Raw genomic sequence first — 8,507 nt, forward strand, 5'->3', positions numbered from 1 at the left:
TCAAGAGAGTTGGCTAATGTATTAAGAGGTGAGATGATTTGTCTATGCCCACAAAGTCAATAAATGTCAATGGAAGGACTTATCTTCCTTCCTTCATCTTAAGGTAACATATCCAAGGTGCTGATCAAAATTTCTCTTACATTTGTCTATCTCGTTTTACTCAGATTGCCACAGGTCAATCTCTTATCTTATGCTTGAATGATTGAAATAGTATTTTATGGGGCAGAGTTAAGATGGCAACAGAGTAGCAGGAACTTTCTGAATCTCCCTCCCACTTATCTATATGAAAAATCTCAAAAGGACAGAAATCAAAATCAGAGAAGTAAATGGACTCTCCCATAGAAAGCAACCTTAAAGGTAGGCAGTATTTGGAGATGTCTGCATTATAAGGGGGCAAAACTACATTTATCAAAGTACAAGCCAATCACCCCTCTCCCACAACACATACCACACCACAGTCAGAGTGAGGGCCAGCAAGTTTGAAATTCAATGGGGCTAGACAACCACAGACTTATCCCTGAGGGGAGTGTAAGGCCTTGGCAGGGAAACTGGGACCCGAGGCTAAGCAGTGCAGATCCTGGGCAGCAAAGCACAGAGATTGGGCAGAAACAAAGCTGGCCACAGCAGAGGCAGCAGGGACTGGAAAAATAGTCTCAGGGAAAAATGCTTTAAAGTATACTACACAAAGAACTTCCTGTAAGATACTACCAAAGTAAAGTCATATGAGACAGAAGCAAAGAAAGCAATGTCCACCAACATGCAGGAACCACAATGCACAAGTAGCAAAAGAAATAAGTAGCAGAAAAAAAAAGCTTTTGACCCTGGATAATTTTGATGGAGAAAAAGAGCTAAATATAGAAGTAACAACAGAGAGTGATGAAAAAGCAAACACACCCAAACTTTCCAAAAAAACAAAACAAAACAAAACAGAAATTGGTCACAAGCTCTTGAGGAACTCAAAAAGGAATTCAAGAACCAAGTAAGAGAGATATAAGAGAAGTGGGGGAAAAGGTGGGAAAAATAAATGAAAGTAATTCAAAAAGAAATTAACAGTTTTAAAGACAAAATTGCCCACATAGAAAAAGAGGCACAGAAATCAGATTAAGTAATAAGCAAGTTGGAGACCAGAATTGACCTGCTGGAACCATGAGAACTAGGATAATCCAAACCAAAAAGGAAAATCAAAGTATCATAACTCAAAAATGAGTCTTTAAAGACTACAATTGGGCAAGTAGAAGCTAATGATCTCACAAGAGAGCAATAAAACAAAATCAAAAGAATGACAAAATAGAAAAATACAAGATCTATCTCACTCAAAAGACGACCAACCTAGAAAACATATCCCAGAAAGACAATTTCAGAATTATTGGTCTACCTGAAAGCATGGAAAGAAAATAAAAACCTTGACATAATATTACAAGACATTATCCAAGAAAACTGCCCTGATACTCTTGAACAAGGTGGCAAAATAGACATTGAAAGAGTCCATAGATCACCCTCTACATTAAATCCTCAGAAGACAACCTCAGGAATATAATAGCCAAATTCAAGAGCTTCTAGGTCATTTAGATATCTATCTGCTAAGACAAACACTGGAATTATATGAACACAACTACAAAACACTTTCCACGCAATTAAAAGCAGATCTAAATAATAGGAAGAACATTAATTACTCATGACAAGGAAGTGTTAATATAGTAACAAACAATATCCTACCCAAATTATTTACTTTTTTAGTGCCATACCTAGAAATCTTTATGTTGAATTAGAAAAAAATATATAACAAAATTCATTTGGAAGAACAAAAGATCAAGAATATTAAGGGGAATAATGAAAAAAAATTGTGAAGGATGGAGGGCTAGCAGTACTAGATCTTAAACTATATTATAAAACAGTGATCATCAAAACAACATTGTGCTGGCTAAGAGACAGAATGGAAGATTAATGGAATAGACTCAGGGTAAATGTCCTCAGCAAGATAGTTCATGACAAACACAGAAGTCCCATCTTTGGGAACAAGAATGCACTGTTTGACAAAAAATTCTCGGAAAATTGGAAAATACTATGAGAGAGATTAGGTTAGGTCAATGTCTCACACTGTAATGGGGAGAATAACCCATCATGTTGTTTGAAAAGAGGTGTGGGAGTTTGAACAAGCTGGAGAAAAGGAGGTGTGTTGCCTGTGTGGTCCAGGTTTTGCCATATACCCAAGGAGCTGTCAGTGTGGGATACTACTGAGAGAAGATTCTTCAAGGAAAACATTGTGGCCTAGGTTGAGTAAAGGACTGGATTATCTGTTGGTGGATAACAGGTCAATCTACCTTACTCCCTGGAGTTTGTTTTGGATTAACTGGCTGCTTTTAAACTTGTTCCTGTTACATCTTTCACCAGCTTGGAGCATCTCTAAAACTGTACTGTGGAGGACCCCTCTTCAGCCCCTCCTAGTTTAGTTAGAGACCAGCTTAGTTAGATATCTGGTTAGTTAAACTATTAGGTTCTTCTTTAGAATAGAAATACCCCTCTCCCTACTTCCTTCAGTCATTACCATTAAACACAATTTTGTTAGCACTTCCTGTCTCCTCTTAGTTATAAGAACCCACTACTTTGGTTTTTCCCTGGTTGGCAGTTTGTCAGTAACAAGTTAACTGACATTCCTGAAACTCACATTCCCATTTAGTTTACCTGTGTTCCCCTATCTGTCCTTCCCTTGGAAGGAGTGAATGTGTTCTCAGTTTATTATTAATTCCCCATTCCCAGTATCACCTTTTACCATATACCAAGATGAATTTGGAATGGGTAAATGACTAAAACATAAAGAAGGAAAGTATAAGGTAAACATAAAATAGTGTACCTGTCAGATATGTGTGAAAGGAAAGAATTAAAACCCAGCAAGAGATAGAGTATATTACAAAATGTAAAATGTATAATTTTGATTACATTACATTAAAAAGGTTTTATACAAACAAAATAATGCAACCCAAATTAGAAGGCAAACAACAAATAAGGGGGAAAAACCTTTATAACAAAAACCTCTGACAAAGGTCTAACTTTTCATATTTACAAGAAGCTAAATCAATTGTACAAAAAAATCAAGCCATTCCTAAATTTTTAAATGGACAAGGGACTTGATTAGGCAGTTTTAAGATAAAGAAACCAAAACTATCAAAAAGCACGTGAGAAAGTGTTGTAAATCTTTCATAATTAGAGAAGTGCAAATTAAAACAACTATCTGTTGTGTTATTATCAGTGTGGGCCACACTTGGGGAAAAGTTTTCACTCCTTCTCAGAAGAGAATCAACCCTGCTCCATGCCCAAACAGAATTCCATCTAGCAGCCAAAAATCTCCAGAAAAACTAGAGAAAGTTACTAAGCTTAGCTTAGTTGCTTTGTATTAAGGACAGTGATTGTTAAGCTGATATTATCTAAGTTTTAGCTTTTTTTCTACTCCTGAAAATCTACTTTCCTTTTGTGTCTCTAGAATTAACTTAAGTAAGAAGTGAAACCTGGGGAAATTAGTCAGGAAGAGCAGCATTAAAGTAACTAAAAAATGGTCCTTTTTACCCTAAGAGTCTTTTAGGGAAAATTTAATTTGAAATAACTGTTATTGCCCCAGACCAACTCAGAAAAGTGATGTTTTGCCAAAAGAGGAAACACATGGTCAAGAAGCATGTGGTTCTAGTGTTTTTACACTTAGCTGCCTCCTCCTATACTTAGCCTTGGGCAAAAGGCTTTCCTTGCATACCATCCAACCAAAAAGTTAATTAAATCAAGGTTTGACATCTTTTAAAAGGATCGTAAACTTTACTTTTAAATTTTCACATCCTGACTTTAGCCCCTAGCCAGTAACATCATCTACTGAGAAAAACCAGAATTACAAGCAATCTAATATTTAAATTTAAATATGATAAGAAAATCATTCAAATTGATTTTGATAGCATTTCCAAAGAGGGAACAGCATTGTTTTTTTTGGTACTTAAATTGGTTCAAAATCCTAGAGAATATATCACAAAGGACATACTTAGCACTGTTTCTGGGTATGATTATAATAGTAGGATGTGGAGCATATTATCTCTTCCTCTCTGAGAGATTTGACAAATACCTTAAGTATGCTAGAGATAGAAATATGACATTCATCTCATCCTCTTGTAAGAAAATATATGGCAGCCATATTGAGTCAAGGGTGGTGGTCAGTTACCTGCTTAGAATGCAGAATGGACTGAGCTTGGCATGAGCCTGGCATCTTGGTCTCAGTTAGAGATATTTGGGTCAGGGTGGATAGGGTTTAGGCAATAGTCTATACTCTTTTTACTCAGCAACCAGCTTCGGTTATCATACTGATAGAACTGTGTTCCATCAATCTCTGTTTCCTGATTTATAAACACCAAAAAGATCTGCAAAGACAATTATCATTTAGCAAGGTCAAACCTTGACTCAGGGCTGTGGCCTGTCATCCAACCAAGATACTTGATCAACAAGATTCAAGTGAAGATTCAACATCAATTTATCCATCTAGATTTATTTAGGATTCCCAATTCCCACATTCCATCAATTACTCAGTTTCCCCTTTCCCTAATTTCATCAATTATTAAATTATCTTAAAAGAAATCACTTATCTGAGAGTCTCAAGATCTATTGGGGCTTCAGTTGACTGAGTCCTGTGTCAACTTAGGAAAGGGTTTACTTTAACAGTCCCTTAATTAACTTCTTAAGAACAAATTTGAAGTCAGATAGATCAAACTAATTAATTAATCTTTATAGATAAAGTAATCAGACATATAGTGAATTAAGTAAAGGGATATAGCCATCAACATCAAACTTACAGGGCTTCAGTTGAACAAGGGTAGCTGAATTCCATTATCAGCTGATTCCTAGCTTTGGTTGTTAGTCCTGGATTATTGTTAGCCATCTGGGGATTAGAGTAAGCAGATTTTACACTTTTTCCTTTTAACATTAGTTGCTTTGGGGTTTGACCTTTTGGGTTCACTACCATATGGTGTCCCATTAGGAGTCAAGACTCCCAATTAACTTAGTCCCTAGATTCACCATAACACTCTCCATTTACAATGCATTTCCTGTCCAAACTGACCAGTTGCCCATTTTACTACTCAACAAATTGCAGGATTAAAAGCTCTGCTTGAGTATGACTTGAGTGACATAAGTGATATTTATAGTCAACTGGAAAATATAGAAGAGAGTTTAGGGATCTCAAAGCTTTTATGAAAAGTATTGAAAAGAATTTTTAAAAATCCAGAGTAAGAGAGATTTATCTCTCCATACTTCATCATTATTAGAATTTCTGTCCCACCCTGCCCTAAAAAAATTCTGTTCCTCCTACTACTCAACTCATCCCTCCCCAGATCCCTGCTGCTGCTGCCCTAGTCTCTCCAAAACCCATTTCTCACACCTTTGAGGCTGTAGCCCCAGCCCCTCCCCAATGCATCCCTTCCCCAGTCCCTGATGCCTCCAATTCTTCCTCCTCTATCCCAGCCCCCCCCATCATCCTCAATTTACCCCTCCCTCCATTATCTTACCTACTGCTACTCCTTCCCTTCACTCTTCAACTCCTAAGATTTAAATGGATTCAAAGAAGATACCCTTTCTTTCAAGGAAGAACTCATTTTAATCATAAAAAATGGAGAGTATATTAAAAACTTTTGACCCCATTTAGATGGATGTTGAAAATCTATTAGAAATGTTTCTGACAAAAAGAGAGAAAATAAAATCATCTCTCTTGTCAATCAGAAGCAAGGTAGGGGAGTAATCCACTGGCCAACTGAAAATCCAAATTGGAACCCCAGTATTGAAGCAGATTACACAAAACTATACCAGGGCATAGAAGCATTATGGACAGCCATGATAGTTTGCTCTGATAGGCCTGATTCATGGTCAAAATTCAAAAGGACCAAGCAAAAAATTGATGAAACTCCCTCCCAGTTCATGGATAGACTTATTGAGGTGGGAAACATTTATGTGGACTTTGATTTGTCCAGAGAATGGAATATTAGACAAATACGTAGACAATTCATTAAGAATTTCTATAAAGTGGTCAAAGACTACTTTAAAACTACTTGCCCAAATTGGAACTCTATGGATCTCAAGGATTTGAGGAGGGTAGCAGTCTATGTTCTTAAGGGCCAAGCACAAAAACATGAAGAAAACATTGACTCAGTAGAGGCTTTCAAGACAGAAAATAAAATGCTAAAAGAAAAACTGAAGATCAGGGAGAGACCATAACTCCTTTACAGTAATTCACAAATAAACCACCAACATGTTATTTATGTGGAAAACAAGGCTACTTAATTTTAAATTGCAAGGAACTGGAAACAGGTATTCAATAAAATGAGTTTTAGAGAAATAACAGATATAGCAAAAATCAAAATTATAATAATAGAAATAATACTCTAAATTATACAAATGATAATACACAACAAAATGCCCAACAACAATACATAAAAAGTGGAGCTTGTCCACACTATACTCAGGGTGAATATCCCTCTCAGTGTGGAGGATCTCAGAAAAATGCCCAAGCATCTTTATAAAGGTGCCATGGGGGGCAAGTGAAAAAGAAAATACTGGGAACAGGGGAATAACTAGATGCCAGAAAAACTGGGGACACTCCCACACCTCACAAGGGAAGGACTGACAGGTAAACAAAGGGAAACCAAATGGGGATGTGAGATTTGGGAATGATAGCTGGTCATCTAACTGACAATCTATCAACCAAAGAACCAGTGAAGTGGGTAACTTCAAGATGTGGGTTCTTTATGGCTTAGAGGAGAAAGGAAATACAAACAAAATGGGTTTATTGGTATTAATGAGGGAAGTGGAAGAGAGGGGTTTTCTATACTATGGAATAGCCCTAATGATTCAACTAAACTAAGTTCTAAACTAAGCTAAAACTCTAAGTATAATAAGAGGGGCTGGAGAGGTGGGCTTCTCACTGCACTGGTTCACAGTGCTCCAAGAGGATCATAGATGTCACAGGAACCAGGAACAAGTCCAATACACAGCCAGTCAATCCAAAAACTACTCTAGGGAGTAAGGTAGATAAATCTGCTGTCCACCAACAGATAATCCAGACCTTTCTTCAACCTAGGTCATGATAGTTGCTTGAAGTATATTCTTCTCAGTGATATCCCACACTTTCAGCTCCTTGGATATTTGGCAAAGCTGGACCACACTGTCAAATCCTCCTCCCCTTTAGCTTGGTCAAACCACATTCTCTTTTCAAACCCCAGCTTCACTCTGTTATGGAACTCTCAGGTTAGAGACTGCCTGACAGTTTGGGTAATAATTTCCTAATTTCCTTATTATACAAAGACCTTGGAATCAAAAAGTGAAACCTTTGATTTTCCTGACCCTGATGTTTTAATGCCAATCATTCCTATATATTCCCTCCCACATAGCAAGGAACCTCATGTGACTCTGAAAGTGGGAAATTCATACTATAATTGTTTTTTGGATACAGGTGCATATAGGTTAGTCCTGGTGAGTAAATCAGATGAAAACCATAACTCTACTGGCTCTCTAAATGTAGTAGGTATATCAGGAAAACCTCAAAAGTTTCCATGGTATGCACGGGACCCCTAACTGTAGAACATTTCTTTCTTTTAATGCGCCTGGATCCTCCACAAATTTGATGGGAAGAGATCTATTATGTAAACAGAAAGCCACAATAATTTGTGCTCCAAACAGTTCTATGTCATTAGAAATACCTGAGGAATTTTAAAATTTGCTCCCTGTACTTCTCTCAGAGAGCCAGGAGGTGAAAGAGCATCCCACCTTTGAAATACCTGCTGATTTGCCTAAGTCTCTTTGGGCTACATCATCTTCTGATGTTGGCCTACTTAAATCACCTGTTCCTGTTCAAATCATAATGAAAGGACATCCAAATCCTTCCATTCTTCAGTACTTTATCAAAAGAGGCAATTGAGGGAATCATCCCAGTAATAAATTCATTAATTGAGCAAAGAATAATAATTCCATGCAAATCAGAATATAATACCCCTATTTGACCTGTTAAAAAATAAAAAATGCTCCCAGATTATTGAAACTGATTGACTGTATCCTGTCACAAGCATTGGAGACTAAGGTTCACAGACAAGTAGACACTGTTTTTTGGGGAACACATTGAATTCCTGAATCTTTATTATTGTTTTTCCTTCTATTTTCTAGTAGAATATTTTATTTTTTCCCTTTCTTATTTTTTGTTCTTGAAGTACATATAAACAGTATTAAACTTTTTTGATACTGCAGTAATATAAGTTTAAAATATATCTGTTTTAATATTAATGCATACCCAAAAGGTTTAGACTGTGGAAACCTGCCATGTATTGATAAATGTTATGGGACTGTGATTAACATTTCCGCCCGATTCCAGGATAAGGGAACAAAAGAGCCATTATTTAGTGCCAAGAAAGATAACGTCAACAAGACTAACAAATCCCAATGGGATTGATGAGAATCTTTATAGTACCTAGAAGCACAAGGTCAAAAAATATCAAATC

The sequence above is a fragment of the Gracilinanus agilis genome, chromosome 3, assembly GCF_016433145.1.
Source record: "Gracilinanus agilis isolate LMUSP501 chromosome 3, AgileGrace, whole genome shotgun sequence".
Lineage (NCBI taxonomy): Eukaryota > Metazoa > Chordata > Mammalia > Didelphimorphia > Didelphidae > Gracilinanus > Gracilinanus agilis.